Source organism: Amblyomma maculatum, chromosome 10, assembly GCF_055883805.1.
Source record: "Amblyomma maculatum isolate TAMU_Amacu chromosome 10, ASM5588380v1, whole genome shotgun sequence".
In the NCBI taxonomy this organism is placed as follows: Eukaryota; Metazoa; Arthropoda; class Arachnida; order Ixodida; family Ixodidae; genus Amblyomma; species Amblyomma maculatum.
In genome coordinates, this window is record NC_139353.1 from 156,073,714 (window position 1) to 156,090,083 (window position 16,370).

Genomic DNA, 16,370 nt, shown 5'->3' on the forward strand with positions numbered 1-16,370 from the left:
CTCCGTAATCTGGATGCCCCGGAGAAGAAGCGCCTCCTCGAAGTCTTCAATGACACATGGGACAGCAGCATATTACCGGACAACTGGAGAAATGCCATCGTTGTTCCCATCCTTAAGCCCCGTAAGCCGGCTAAACAACTATCCTCCTACCGTCCTGTATCTCTCACATCTGCAGCCTGCAAGACTATGGAGTTCATTGCCCTGGAACGACTCACATGGATCGCCAGAGCAACCAACTTCCTTCCAGAGATGCAGACAGGATTTCGGAAGCACCGCTGTACTGCAGACTCTATAGCGGATGTGGTCTCCACCCTTGAGGAAGCCAAATATGCGGGCGACGTTGTCTTCCTGGTTCTTCTGGATGTCCAGTCCGCTTTTGACAACCTGCCCCATACCATCATTGAGCAGGCTCTGGATGCCCTTGGAGTGTCTGGGAAACTGCGCCGCTTTGTCTCGGCATTCCTCTCCAATCGCTCCTTCCAAGTTCGAGTTGGGCAAACACTTAGCTCTCCTCGTCCTGTTACATCTGGGGTTCCTCAAGGATCAGTCCTCAGTCCTTGGCTGTTCAACCTCGTCCTAGCTGGCCTACCGAACTTCGTTCAGCAGATCAGAATCCATAAAGTTTCCTGCTCCATCTATGCAGATGACATAGCCCTCTGGATCCGAGCCCTAAAGAGACGTATTGTCTCCGCTAGGAAGGCTATGCAACAGGCACTGGACGGCGTCCAGTACTTCCTATCATCCAAGGGATTGACCCTCTCGGCTACTAAGTCTGAGGCCCTCGTCTACCATCCCAGAGGAGCACGGAGTTCCCGCCGTCTTGCAACTTTGCATATCGAAGGAACCCCTCTTCCATGGAAACGCCAGGTGAGATACTTAGGTCTCACAATTGACGACCGTCTCACCTGGATCCCAGCTGACAAAGCCCTCATTCCCCATCTTGATCGTGTGGGAAGAGCAGTCCAGCGTCTCCTTGCAAACGGCAATGGTTGTTCTTCCACTTGGGCAATTAAGCTCTTGGAGGCAGCGGCGACATCGGTCATCCTATATGCCCTTCCCTTCGTCTCCCTTCGGTCGACTCGAGTCATTCGTCTCGACACGATTCGAAGGCGATGGATTAGAAGATTCCTCGGAGTCCCTCAATCCTCACAGATTCCCGCTACCCTTGCGGAAGCTGGAATCTATCCTCTGGATCTTCTCCTCGCCCAGAGGGGACTGACCCACATTGATCGTCTCAGCCATGCTCCAGATGGTGCCTCACTCTTAGCACGGCTGCACAGCAAATCCCATTCTCGTATGGGTAAGCTGTATACAGTGTACAGAGAAATCATCGGTCCTGTCCCAGGTTTCTCAGTCCTACCCCCTCCACCCAATCGACCCCCAATTCCTGTCTTTTTGGATACAGATGGTCACACCAAACGTCACACCCCTGCAGCTGCCTTCCAGCAGGCAACTGCAGCCCTCCTTGAGGAGTGTAGAGGATCTACACTCCTCTTTACGGATGGCTCGGTTCGACCTGCTACCTTGCAAGCAGCTGCTGCTATGACAGCACCGCAGCTAGACCAGTCTAGGTCCTGCCGCCTGTCATTCCCTGCAAGTTCAACAGCTGCTGAGCTGGCCGGTCTACATCTAGCCGCACAGTTCATCGCTTCCAGTGTCCCTCCTGGACCTGTGAATGTTCTGTGCGACTCCAGATCTGCTCTGCAGCTTCTGACTATCTACCACGGCACCAACCTCTCGGTGAACATTCTCCGAGCCCGTCTCCTAGCCCTTCAGGACTCGGGGTATCAACTGGCCCTACATTGGGTTCCAGGACATACTGGAATCCAGGGCAATGAAGAGGCGGATGCCCTGGCCAAAGCGGCGCACGACAACGGCGCCCCAGTAACTGAGGCATCACACCTTTTGACTTTTCAAGACCCCTCTTGAGAAGGTCGATAAGGTCTTTCCATCCTGACCGTCGTATTGCCGCTGGTGAACATCTCCAACGGCTCTCTGACAAACTTCCACGGAAGGACAAATCCCTCCTCCTACGACTTCGAATAGGCTGCACGTGGACTCCGTCCCGCATGTATGCCTGTGGCCGAGCTCCCAGCCCAGCCTGTCCCTCTTGCGGCAATACTGGCACACTGGGAGACTTGCTCCTCGTGTGTCCAGCCTCCGTTGGCCAACGCCAGAAACTTCTGAATGGCTATCGGAATCTAGGTCTCCCTGCTGATACGGAAGGGCAATTGCTCTTCCCAGCTCGGAACCAACTTTCTGCTCACCGGCTCCTCCTGATTTATCTGGAGGAGTCTGGCCTCAGCTCTGTTCTGTAGGCCTGCATGGGCCTATAGTGGTTCGTGCGAAAATGGCGGCGACATATACGGCGTCAGCAACCTTCCCCTCCCCAACCTTCCCCTAATTCCAACTTCCCCTTCCCCCTGGTCACCAAGAGTGATGCGACAAAGATGGCCAACATAAGACGTGACCAGTATCCCTCTCCCCAAAAAATAAACCACAGTCACCACCACCACCACCACCGCTTTCGCGAGCGCCGGCTCGCAGCCGCTCCGCCGATCGGAGCCGTGGGCCGCGTATTTTTGACCGCGCCTGTACGTTCTGCCAGCTGTCACTGCTGCCCAGAACTCGTCTGTTGCCTGTGTTTTGGAACTACTTTTTTCGCTAAAGAGGTCATGGCTAAAGAGGCCATGACTAGTGTCTCAGAAGGTAAATGACTTGCCCGACGAACTCCGTCTGGAAATTAAAGCTGCACTGGAAGCAGTAGAGCGGGACTTGCGTGCGAAAATTAGAACGCTTCGAACTGAGCTCTTCGAAAATGCTCGTAGCTTAGAGTTCATGAACAGTGTCTTTGAAGAAGTGAAGGGAAACTATGCCGGTGTGAAGGCTGATAATTACGCCTTAAAAGAAGAAAACAGTACACTGCATGCTGAACTACAGGTCACTCAAAACCGCCTCACCGACACTGAGACCGGCCTACTCCTGTCGGAGCAATATTCTCGCAACAAAAACATTGAGATCAAGGGAACTGAAGAAAGCCCCGATGAAAATGTTGCTGACATTGTTTGCCAACTGGGAAAGCTCACCGGTTGCTGCCGAGGACTTGAGGCGTGTCACCACGTTACCTCGAAATCCAAGCCCAATAATGTCATTGTGCAGTTCAGTAAACGTCAGAAAAGAGATGCCCTGATCAATAAGGCAAGCAAAGTGCGACTAAACAACCAAGACTTTGGAAATACATCAACGTCATCGCTCTTCGTAAATGTCCTGTCCTCCGCCAACTTCTGAGCTTGACTATTGCTAAGAAAAAGGCTACTGGGTGGAAGCACGTTTGGAACAGAGGGGGCAAGATATATGCAAAGCAGTCGGATGGCTAGCAAACAATAATCATTAAGAATAAGAGTGACCTTGACAAGATCGCGTAGAGGCACACAGTTCACTATTTCTTATGTTAACTGCTTGAGAATAATGCATTGTCCCCGGTGTTAAAAAAAAGAAAAACAAAAAAAAACAGCTCTAAATTTATTTAAAGTGCTGCTGAAGACCAAACATTTAGTTTCAAGCTGAGAAAGTTCACGGGCTTTGTAAATGTATCTCTGGCAGACTATCACTGCAACTGATAGTGAAAGTGCATGCCCCTTTGCTGTGTCCTGACATAAACTGATGCGTTATGCGCGTGCTTCACTGCAACTGATAGCGAACGTGCATGCTCCTTGGCTGGGTCTTGACATAAACTGATGTGTTATAACATGCGCGTACTTACCGGCTGCCGCGTTGCTTAAATTTTGAATAGCTATCGGTGAATGCGTTGATGAAAGCACGCTTTACTGCAAAGAATTGCCTTATGCCCGATCGAATTCTCCACTGTATTTCTTTTTTCTTGTGTTTGTTTCGTCATGGCTTTCAACGATGTAAATTACCTAGATATATCAAAACTGACCATGTATGCCCACAACAGTTCTCAGGCACGTTTAGCTGCATTCACTTCAATTTGCAATCTGGCAGAAATAAATATGCTGATCTAGAATGTTTCTGTTGCGAAGTTGGAGTACGATTTGATGTAATAATGTTCTCTGAAACATGGTTCAACACTGAACATGATGTGTTCCGAGTTCCCGAATATCGATCATATTTTATGAATCGTAGTGACCAACGAGGGGGCGGTGTTTGTGCTCTGACTTCAAATAACATTACCTGTGAACTCCTTCCAGCCTTCTGCGCTAGTGCTAAGATCAAACTCAATACATTTTCTGGGTCTGTTATCGCCCACCCTCTGGAGATACATGCCAGTTTTTTTCTTTTTTGGATTCTATTTTGGAGTTTATTACCAAGAACAAATACTACGTAATGATAGGTGGGGACTTCAACATAAATTGGCTTGCTGATAACAGTGTCAAGAAAAGTTTGGAAACACTGTTTAACTTCCAACTTTGCTGGGATGTTATAGAGTCATCCACAAGAATAACACTTACTTCTCAGCCTCTATTAGACCTTTCATCGCGAATTTCGATATAACCCGTCTGAAATGTGGTGTTATTAATTACGCGCAAAGTGATCATCTTCCGATCTTTATGTCCATTGAGCATACCGTCAACACCAACAAACACTTAAGATAACCTATCTATTACCGTGCTATAAACCCAGAAAACCTATCGTCATTTCGCGACCGTTCAGCTGGCTTAAATTGGGTTGACGTGCTTGCATCGACTGACACCGAAGACGCATACAATAAATTAATGACAAAAATTATCGATGTCTAGTACGACTCATTTCCACTAGTTATGTTAAAATGGCTTAAAAAGCTCGTAAGTCATGGGTCACAACCGATATAGTTATTAAAAAACGTGACGAACTGTTCGTTATGTTTTTGCCTACTAGAGACATTGAAACATTGAACAAAAATAAATAATGCCTAAACTTCGTTAACAAAAAATTATTGTAGCCAAAGGGCGTTACCACACAAATCTTTTCAATGCATCTACTCGGCGATCGGTGGATGTGTGGAAAGTCCTGAATTTCCTAACCGGGCAATCTCCCGAAACAGTTTTAAAAGAAACGATAGATAACATAGAATTAAGTGGGGTTGATCTAGCCAATGCGTTCAACGATTATTTCATTTCCATGGTTATGTCACAAAATAAAAATATGAATAAAAATTTATGCTCATCATCATCATCAGCCTGACTATACCCACTGCAGGGCGAAGGCCTCTCCCATATTTCTCCACTTAACCCGGTTCTGTGCTAGCTGCATCCACTTGACCCCTGCGAACTTCTTAACCTCATCCGCCCACCTAACTTTCTGCCGCCCCCTGCTACGCTTTCCTTCCCTTGGAATCCAGTTTGTTACCCTAAGCGACCATCAGTTATCCTCTCTTCGCACTACGTGTCCAGCCAATGCCCATTTCTTCTTCTTAATTTCCACTAGAATGTCGGTAACTTGAGTTATTTCTCTGACCCACTCTGCACGCTTCCTATCTCTTAATGTTACCCCTACCATTTTTCGTTCCATTGCCCTCTGGGTTGTCATCAACGTAAGTAGAACTCACTTGGTTAGCCTCCACGTTTCAGCCCCATAGGTGAGTACAGGTAAGATGCAACTTTTATATACTTTCCTCTTTAGCGATACCGGTAAACTGCTAGTCATAATCTGAGAGTGCTGGCCAAACCCGTTCCACCCCAATCGTATTCTTCTTGTTATTTCCTTTTCATGGTCCGGATTGAGGTTACTACCTGTCCTAAGTAGACATATTCGCCTACTACTTCCAGTTCTTCGCTACCTAATGTAAACTTCTGTTCCTTCCCGAGGCTGTTGAACATTACCTTAATCTTCTGCATATTGATTTTCAAGCCTACCTTTCTACTTTTACTGTTTAGGTCATCAATCATTATTTGCAGTTCATCCCCCGAGTTGCTTAGCAAGGCAATGTCATCAGCAAATCGCAGATTACTGAGGTATTTTCCATCTACCCTTATCCTTAGCTGCTCCCATTCCAAGTCTCTGAATACTTCCAATTTATGTTACATGGAGCCAAGCAATGGTCACACTATGTTCTTAAAACCAGTCACTAAGGATGAAGTTCTTGCAGCGTTTGTGTCACTCAGCAACAGTAAATCGAAAGATGCACTTGGCCTTCAAATTACATCAATGAAGTACGCCATTGACGTAATTGCACCCTATCTGATGCATGTATTTAATATTTGCCTATCGTCAGGTATGTTCCCGTCAATATTGTCGCAGAAGCGTGTAAACCTGAGTGGGCTGATTTACTTTCACCTAAGCAAACGTACCGGCAAAAGAAGGCGCGGAACCAAGTGGCGGGCGAGCACCGAGAGCGAAGAAGACGAGCGCGTGCCAGTCTCCCGAGCTCACCACATGGCGGCGCCAGTAAGATAACATTGCGGCATTGCCCCTCCCGGTAGAAAAGGCATCGTGCCGATGCCGAGTGGCGAGGTTGAGGATTACCGTTGTCGACGAGGATGCCGCGTTCACACAAAACAGTTAAAGGAAGCAAAAAAAAGCCGCATGTAGCTTGACCTAGTGGGAGTAGAAGGGCTTCATCCTGGTGACGTACTTCTGATTGTGCTTGCCGTCGGGATGAGCGAACAGTTCCTTGAGGGATAACTTCGTAGGTGACGTCGCTGAGTTTGCGTTGTACTTCGTACGGGCCGAAGTAGCGGTGCAGAAGCTTCTCGGAGCGACCCCGCTGGCGAACAAGTGTCCACACCCAAACCTGATCACCAGGGTTGCAAATTACCTCTCTGTGACGAAGGTTATAACGTCGAGCATCGTTAACTTGCTGTGTCCGAACTCTCAATCTGGTCAGCTGGCGAGCGGCCTCGGCATGCTGCACGAATTGGTCAGCACCACCAATCGATGGGTGGGCAACATCTGGCAGTAGTATTGCATCCAGCATGGTGACAGGTTCGCAACCGTACACCACACGAAATGGTGTGAAGCGGGTCGTTTCCTGGACTGCGGTGTTATACGCAAATGTTGCAAACGGTAGTATCTGGCCCCAGTTCTTACGGTCTTCGTCGACGTAGTACATAGTGTCACGTAGTGGCGACAAGGCTGTACACGCCAAAATAAAACACAGGCGTGATGGTACTGAAATGGGGCTGACTTGCGCCCGCAAAAGAACTAAGCAACTCGGTGGCGGTGATAGCAACAAACGTGCTCGTCGGTCGTCGGACAAAGACTGCCCGTCACACTCGTCAACGCTCAATTTGAAGGCTGCTCAGAACAATCTTGATGACGTCGCGAACAGCTACCAGCACGGGCTGAAACATTGTGGAAAGACACACGACTGGCCGGAATCTTCGAGATAGTTCTCGGTGCATCTTGCGCTGCAACTAAACTGATAAAGATGTGACTAGCGACATCGAGCATTAACAAACAAAGATTACGGAACTGATACGCGACCCAGAATCAGAGTGACAAGCCTTTATGCCAGCGGCTGTTAAAAAACAACAAATACAGTTTTGAAGGTTTTGCGGCATTACTTCCCCCTTAAAAAAAAAAACATCGCCTCGATGTGCCGAAACAAAGCGACTTAAACATAAACACTGCAAAGTTTAAACACCACACATTCTTTAACGCGCGTAATATGGCTTCAGTCGTACAACATGTACAATTTCTGGACGTGCGCGTCGCCGCTCTGATGCTGACATTCCTTCGGGAATGACTTCATAGTCCAGTGGTCCGACGCGGCGAATGATTTTGTACGGCCCAAAGTATCGGCGCAACAACTTTTCTCTTAATCCACGACGGCAAACTGGTGTCCAAACCCACACTTGGTCTCCTGCATTGTACTCTACGTGGCGTCGTCGTAAGTTGTATCGTCGGCTGTCGGTGCGCTGTTGGTCTTTAATAAGCAGCGGTGCGAGTCGTCGGTCTTCCGCTGCACGCTGCAGGTAGACGGTGACGTCAAGGTTGTCCTCGTTGATTACGTGCGGCAGCATTGCGTCGAGCGTCGTCGTGGGCTCCCTGCCGAACACAAGCTTAAATGGGGTCGCTCTGGTCGTCTCCTGGACTGCCGTGTTATACGCGAAGATCACGTACGGCAAGCTGGTGTCCCAGGTCTTGTGTTCAGCGTCGATGTACAGTCGAGCGCGATTTGAAGGTTATCGCGCGAGCGTCGACCAGCCTTGCACTTCAGGGACCTGGCGGCCGGGTTTGGGACAGGAAAAATCACGATTTCACCCTCTGCTCTCCCTCGTTCGCTGTTCCATCAACAACCATCACCCCCGCGACATACTCACCGCCCTTTCTCTCTATTCTAAGCTTTCCATTTGTTGCGATAAAGTGTCCAATTTCAGATAATACCGAAGAACACGTCGTGCTCACAACGATAACTGCCTGTTCGTAGAATTAAGCGAAAAAAAAAATGAAAGTGATGTCCCAGCAGGGAGTGACGGCTACTAAAGGAACAGCAAAAAGAGCGAGGGAAGCTGGCTTGATACCTCCCTCGCCTCGGCGGAGAATCCTGGGCCATGGCGCTGTTCATGTACCCGGTCGACGCTCGCGCGATAACCTTCAAATCGCGCTCGACTGTACATGGCGATCATGTCCACGATCGTTTTATTCAGGCTCTCCGACAGACCATAGGTCTGGGGATGGTACGCAGTTGATCGGTGGTGGTGGCTAGTATGACTGTATTCCAGGATGGCTTGCGTCAACTCTGCCGTAAACGCCGTTCCCCTGTTCGTGATGAGCACTTCTGAGGCGCCATGTCGCAAGAGAATTTGTTCGACAAAAAATTTGGCGACTTCTGCCGCGGTACCATTTATTAGGGCCTTTGCTTCGGCGTAACGGGTAAGTTAGTCAGTGGCCACGATGATCCACTTGTTACCCATAGACGAAGCTGGGAAGGGGCCGAGGAGATCCATCCCAATTTGTTGAAAGGGCAGGTCTGGGGGCGGAATCAGATTTATAGTCCTGTATCCGAGTTTGAAAGAACGTGGCCACAGCGTGATGTCCAGAACAAGAAGAGCGTACGTTTATTGAAGCGTGCCGATTATATAGCCCGCAAGTGATAACAGGCAGCTCGCACCGCGCATGTCAGCGGCCGACACGCACCGTCATATACGTGCCTGATACATCTTTTCGCGGGAACAAACAAAAACAGTTGCTGCAACAGGGATTAGTTAAGCGCACTGGTTAAATTCCTCGTCATAGCACAGGCGTTGCGGGGCCCGCCTGTTCCGGGACGACCTCCTTAATACTGGTGGCTGCAAGGCACCCGGAAGCTCGCTTCCCGCTGTATTGGCCGCGCACGGTGGTTCCCCAGCAGTCCTTTGCGGTCCTCCCGAGGCCTGCGATGCGAGGCAGGTACCAGGTGACGAAGGCGAGGCAGGTACCCGGGGGTTGTCGATTGGCCTACTTGTGTCGCCACCATCGCCACTGTCCGTCTCGGCATACCGCTCTCGCGTCTCTACGAGATGTCGTCGGTTACGTCGCAGAACTCGTCCATCTTCCGTTAGAAGCTGGTACGACCTTGGAGCAGGAGCGCCTACGACCCTCGCCTTTCGGTCCCACATTGTAGTTCCTCGCAGCCTTACCACGTCGCCTCGCGAAAGCTTCGGCAACGGTTTGCCCTGCGTTTTCTGGCGATGCTTCTCTACCTTGCTGCGCGGCACTTCTTCAAAGTCGGGAAGGTTGGCTCGCAGGCGTCTTCCGTGCAAAAGTTCCCCCGGGGATTGGCCGTCTTCGAGTGGTGTTGACCGATAGGCCAGCAGGCCTTGCCAGAAATCGTCCCCGGAATCCTGGGTTTTCTTCAAGATGCGTTTGACAACCTGCACACCTTTTTCAGCCGGCCCATTTGACTGAGGATAATGGGGACTCGAAGTCACATGCGTAAAGTCATAGCTTTTTGCAAATACAGCAAACTCGTGGCTCGAAAATTGAGGACCATTGTCCGTGCACACTTCTAGTGGCACGCCATATCTTGCGAAGATAGCGCTGAGTGCAGCAATTGTAGCCCTTGCACTAGTGTCCTGAAGTTGCTGCACCTCTGGAATGTTAGAAAATGCATCGTAAGCAACCAAGTACGAGTCTGCAGCAAAGAAAAAGATGTCCACTCCCACCCGATACCATGCACATCGGGGAGTTGGCCGCATAAGGAGTGGTTCTTTTGCGTGCGCGTAAGCGAATTTCCTGCAGGTTGGACAGCTAGCTGCCAGAGAAACAATCTCACTGTTAAGGCCCGGCCAGAAAACAAGACGACGTGCCCTCTCTTTACATTTTTGCATGCCAAGGTGTCCCGCATGAATTCTAGACAGAATTTTCTTTCGCATGCTCTTTGGTACGACCACTTTGGAGCCTTTAAAAAGTATTCCATTAACCACAGAAAGGTCTTGTGTAAAAGGCTTGAGTTCACCTTCCACTGGTTGTCCTCTTGACAGACTTTGCACCACGGCTTGCAGATAGACGTCGCACGCAGTTTCTCTGCAGTTCGCGCTGCGTCGTTGGCGTCACCATATAACCCAAGGATTCGACTGCGTGAATTTCCACTTCATCCATGCCAGTGTCTTGGCGGCTGCTGCTGCTGCCGCCATCAGCCGTTGATCGTGATAACATATCAGCTAGAACCAAGTTCTTGCCGGGAATGTACTGCAAGGAGAAGTCATACATAAACAAGCGCAAAAAAAATCTTTGCAGTCGAGGTGGCATGTCATCGATTGCCTTTTCCGCAATTGATAAGAGTGGCTTATGGTCAGTTTCTATTAGCAGTTGTCGCCCGTAGACAAACTGATGGAACTTTTCGCAACCAAAGCAAATGCCAAGGGCCTCCTTTTCAATTTGAGCATACCTCTGCTCTGCTTGTGTTAGAACACGGGATGCGTATGCCACGGGTCGCCATTCATCATAATGACGTTGCAGAAGGGCTGCCCCTACCCCGTTCCGCGAAGCGTCGCATGTAATCTTTGTGTCCCTTCGAGCGTCAAAGATTGCGAGCACGGGAGCGGTAGTCAAAACTTGTGTTACGTTTTTCCACTCTTTAGCGTGGTTTTCCGTCCACTGAAAATCGGAGCGACATTTGATGAGATCCCTTAATAACGCCGTTCTTTCCGACAGCCGCGGATTGAACTTCCCAAAATAGTTGAGGACACCCAGCATACGTTGAACATCCGCTTTGCTTGTTGGTTCTGGCATGTCAATCATTGTTTTAACGAGCTGTGTGTTAGGAGATATGCCATTTCCGGTTATTATGTCACCGAGGAACTTTACTTCGGTCACATTGAACTTGCACTTCTGTGCATTGAAAGTCAACCCCGCTTTTTCGACAGCTTTCAGGACAGCTACTAGTCGGTCGTCGTGCTCTTGTCTCGTCGAGCCCCACACCAGAATGTCGTCAATATATACTAGCACGCCTGGCAGCCTGTCCAGAACTTGAGTCATTGTTTGGTGAAACACTTCCGGTGCAGATGATATTCCAAACGGCAACCGCAAAAATCGGTACCTCCCAAAGGGTGACGAGAAAGTACATATCCTTGACGTTTCTTCATCTAGTGGTATCTGGTGGTACCCCGAGTTAGCATCCAAGCAACTGAAGTATTTCGCACCCGCCAACTTAGCTTCCAAGTCTTCGCGTCTCGGGAGGGGGAAATGCTGCCTCTTAACGTGCCGATTGATCTGCCTGGGATCCAAACAAACTCGCAAACCGCCATCTTTTTTCTTGACGACAACCAGTGGACTTACCCAGTCAGTAGGCTCCTTCACTTTCACAATGATGCCAGCTCGTTCCATTCTTTCGAGTTCCTTTTTGAGAGGCTCCTCCAGCGCCAAAGGAACCCGGCGGGCTGGCTGCACGACCGGTACTGCTCCAGGTTCCAGGACCATGTGATATGGCTGCTTCAAGCAACCAAGTCCTTCGAAAATATGCCTGAAATTCTTGAGAGAACCTTCTGTAAGAGACTTATTTATAACATTCACGGTACGCTGAACCAGTCCCAAGGCTTCACTGGCGTCCAGTCCAAGTATAGGCTGACGACCGTTTTTCACAATGAAAAGTTTCACTACCGTGTGGGAATTTCCAACGCGAACAGTTTCCGACACTGTCCCAAAGCACGTTATAACGCCGCCGTTATATGCCCGTAGTACTGTGCTCGTCGGAGTTAGTGCTCCAGCTGATGGCAGTTTTCGATAGACTGAAAACGGTAAGAGGCTCGCTTGCGCCCCTGTGTCTATTTTGAAGGCAATCTCCTGACCGCCGACTTCAGCATTTACAGTCCACTCATTCGTGCCACATTCAATTCCTACGTCCAGTACGTCAAAGTCGTTCTCCGGAAGTCTGTCGACTCCGCCCACTTCTTTTGACTTCCTACAGCAGATAGCAAAGTGATGAAACCTACCACACACGTAGCACTTTTTACCAAATGCTGGGCATTGCTTCGGTTTGTGCTTGTGATTACACTTTCTACACTGCCATTGCTCCCGGTGGCACTTGGGCTCTTTCTGTGCATGCTGCAAGTCTGTGCGCCTTGAAACAAAATCCACACAACCCTCTTCTTTACGCCACACCTCTTTTTGTTGTGCTACTGATTCTGCAATTTTGCACATCTCCTCCGCTTTTTCCAACGTCAATCCTTTCTCTTGAAGCATCTTCTCTCGTAATCTAGGACTGTTGGTACCAAAGACGATCTGGTCTCTTACCAATGAGTCGTGTAACGTCCCAAAGTTACATTGTGAAGCTTGCTTCTTCAAGTCCCGTAAAAATTTTTCGAATGGCTCTCCTTCCGCTTGGTTCCTCGTGCGAAAAATGTACCGCTCATGCACTTCGTTGCTCACCTCTGTGCAGTAGGCGTCGAACTTTCGTATCAAGGTGCTGTAGTCATCCTTGGTCTCGCCCGACTCGAACTTGAAATTGTTGAACACATCGAGGGCCTCGTCACCGGCGATGCTCAGCAGGAGCGCAGCTTTCGAAGCCTCACTTCTCGGTTGGTCCTTGACTGCCGACGCTTGCAGGAAAATCTCAAATTTCTGCTTGAAACGCTTCCATGATGCCGAGACGTTCCCTGCCAGACGCAGCGGTTCCGGTGCGACAAGCCGTTCCATGCTTCGTCCGCCGTCGGTGTAGCTACATCGTCTCAGCCACTTCTGACACCATGTATCCGAGTTGGAAAGAACGTGGCCACAGCGTGATGTCCAGAACAAGAAGAGCGTACGTTTATTGAAGCGTGCCGATTATATAGCCCGCAAGTGATAACAGGCAGCTCGCACCGCGCATGTCAGCGGCCGACACGCACCGTCATATACGTGCCTGATACAGTCCTGCTGGTCTGATAGGCGGCGTCTTGCGTCGTTGGCACTCACGACATGTCTTCACGTAGTGGGCAACTTCGGCAGGCAGTCGCGGCCAGTAGCACTTCTCCTGGATTCGACGCAACGTACCTGCAAATCCGAGATGGCCTGCTGTGGGCTCATAATGCAACGCCTGCAGAATTTCCTGCCGGAGGTTTTTAGGCACTACAAGAAGTTGCGCAGTCCTGTTGGGTGCGAAGTTCTTCACGAGGAGGCCATTGCTTAACGCGAACGAAGATAAATGTCGCCTGAACACACCAGGAGGGGAAGTGGTCTTTCCTTCTAAGTAATCGGCTAGCGCTTTCAGCTCAGGGTCTGATCGTTGTTGTTCTGCGAAACTGCTGGCGCTTACCGGTCCCAAAAAGGCGTCGTCGTCATCGTCCTTCGTGGGAGCGTCGACGGGAGCGCGTGATGAACAGTCTTGCGTCGGTATGCTTCCGGCCCGACTTATAGACTACAGTTAAGTCGAATTGTTGAAGTCGTAGGCTCCACCTGGCAAGGCGGCCAGAGGGATCTTTCAAATTAGCCAGCCAGCAGAGCGCGTGACGGTCGCTTACCACCTTGAATGGTCGGCCGTATAGGTATGGAGGAAACGTAGAAATGGCTCAGATGATCGCAAGGCACTCCTTTTCGGTCGTCGAGTGATTGACTTCGGCTTTTGTGAGGGACCTGCTAGCGTAGGCGATCGCGTTCTCCTGTCCGGCACTCTTCTGGACAAGAACGACTCCTGGGCCCACACTGCTCGCGTCGGTGTGAATTTCGGTCTCGGCGTTTTCATCAAAGTGGCTAAGTACAGGCGGGCATTGCAGGCGGCGCTTAAGTTCGTCGAAGGCTTCTCCTTGCGGCGCTTCCCATTTAAAAGGTACGTCAGCCTTTGTAAGCTGCGTCAACGGTGCGGCGATCCGCGAAAAGTAGTAACAAAAGCCTGATTAGGAAATTAAAAGATCAGGCGGAGCTTGTAGTCAGAGTATTTAAGAAGACGTCCAACAGAAGGAGTGGTCTCACGGAGGCTAGTAGACTCAGACTCGTACAAGCTTTTGTCACGAGCAGAATGTGCTACGCGACTCCATTCCTAAATATCAACAAGACCGAAGAACACAAATTAAACAACATAATTAGGAGATGCACGAAGTGCGCTCTAGGACTCACCATAACTACTTCTAACGACATTCTAGAGAAAATGGGGTTGCATAATGAGTGGAAAGAGCTGGCTGCGGCGGTCAGGCTGTCCCAGAGAGAGCGACTCGCAGGAGCGGCGGCGGGTAGGCAAATCCTCGATTGGGTAAACCTACTAGCTCCCGGGGAAGGCGAAAGTGTCAGAGAAAGCATAGATCGAGAAATCAGAAAGCATCTATACGTCTCGCCCATACCGAAGAACATGCACCCCGTACACGACGAGGGGAGGAGGAAAAGCAGAGCTAAGCACCTCGCTAACAAATTGGACAAACTCCCGCCGGGATCGGTCGCCTACACCGATGCAGCGATCGGGAAAGAAGGCGACGTAACCTCGGTCGCCCTATTGGACACTGGGATCGCCATAAGAATAGAAAGAAATCGAGATCTACCGCCGGTAGAGGCGGAGGAGATTGCAATAGCCATTGCCATTGCACGACCAGGCGTGAAACACGTCATCAGCGATAGCAAAGCGGCGGTTAGAAATTTTAGCAAGAGTAGAATCAGCAGTCGTGCTGCAAAACTTCTGAACGAGTCGTCTCTCGCCGAAAGCGTGACCATAATCTGGACCCCAGCACACGCCGGTCTCGCCGGCAACGAGGCTGCCCACATGCTCGCCCGCTCCTCGCTATCTCGGGGTGCTGCGGACGGCTCCACAAGATCTAAAACCAAAGAATGTATAGGTACCTTTAGGGATGTAACCGACAACTTGAAGAAAGACCGGAGGATATATCCGCCACCGGTTAGATCCCTGAGTAAAAAGGAATCGTACGAGTGGAGAAGACTCCAAGCTCGAAATTTCTTTTCGCCCCTGTGGAGGAGTTGGACGGGTGCCAGAGAGCGGAAGAGGGACGGTGCAGAAACCGAAATTTGTAAATTTTGCGGCCACGTGGCAACATTAGATCATATAATATGGAGATGCGTACGTGCCCCAGGGCGCAACGCGATTAAAACTAGCGATGAATGGGAGACCACGCTAAGAAGCTCCGACGAAAAAACACAGCGATTCGCCGTCCGCCTGGCGGCCGAGGCTGAAGACCTCTTCTCCTAGACGAGGCCGGGTGTCCTCTGGCCGCGGTGTGACAGACTGCCTCCCCGGACGCCTGCGTGCGGACACGTATTTGGCTGCTGCACCATATTCGGCGGAAATAAATGTTCTTCCTCCTCCTCTGACAAATTGTCGATAATAAGCACAGAGCCCAAGGAATCGGCGCACAGCTTTCTTGTCAGCGGGCGGTGGGAATTGTGCGATTGCAGCTGTTTTCTCCTGGTCTGGGCGAATACCGTCGTTGCTAGCAATGTGACCTAGGAACCGGAGTTCTTCGTAGGCGAAGTGACACTTCTCTGCTTTTAGCGTTAGTCCCGATGACTTGATGGCTTCCGGCACTGTCTGTAATCGTTTTAGGTGGTCTTCAAAGTTGGACGAGAAGACAACAACGTCGCCCAAAAATACCAAACAAATTTGCCACTTCAAGCCTGCCAGGACTGTGTCCATTACTCGTTGAAATGTGGCTGGTGCGGAGCAGACGCCAAATGGCATCACCTTAAACTCAAAAAGACCGTCCGGTGTGATAAATGCGGTCTTCTCGCGATCTCTTTCGTCAAACTCAATTTGCCAATATCCGCTCTTCAGGTCCATTGATGACACGTACCTTGCATTGCAGAACTGATCGAGAGTGTCGTCGATGCGGGGAAGCGGGTAGATATCCTTTTCGTTATGCTATTCAAGCGGCGGTAGTCAACGCAGAAGCGATGTATGCAGTCCTTCTTCTTCACCAAAAACAATTTGTGCCGCCCAGGGGCTGTTCGATGGCTGGATACGTCATCACGCAGCATTTCCTCAACATTCTCGCGAATGGTCTGGCGTTCTCGCCGCGATACACGATAAGGGC

At 50.1% G+C, this 16,370-nt stretch overlaps 1 pseudogene across 1 annotated transcript; it reads right to left on the reverse strand.

Moving 5' to 3' along the window:
- Positions 1 to 8,984: 8,984 nt before the first annotated feature.
- On the reverse strand, positions 8,985 to 13,265 carry LOC146177756 (uncharacterized; annotated as a pseudogene). The gene is made up of 2 exons (XR_014701085.1): positions 11,704 to 13,265; positions 8,985 to 10,614 (listed from the first exon to the last, which is right to left on the reverse strand). The product of XR_014701085.1 is annotated as an uncharacterized LOC146177756 (transcript).
- Positions 13,266 to 16,370: the final 3,105 nt, after the last annotated feature.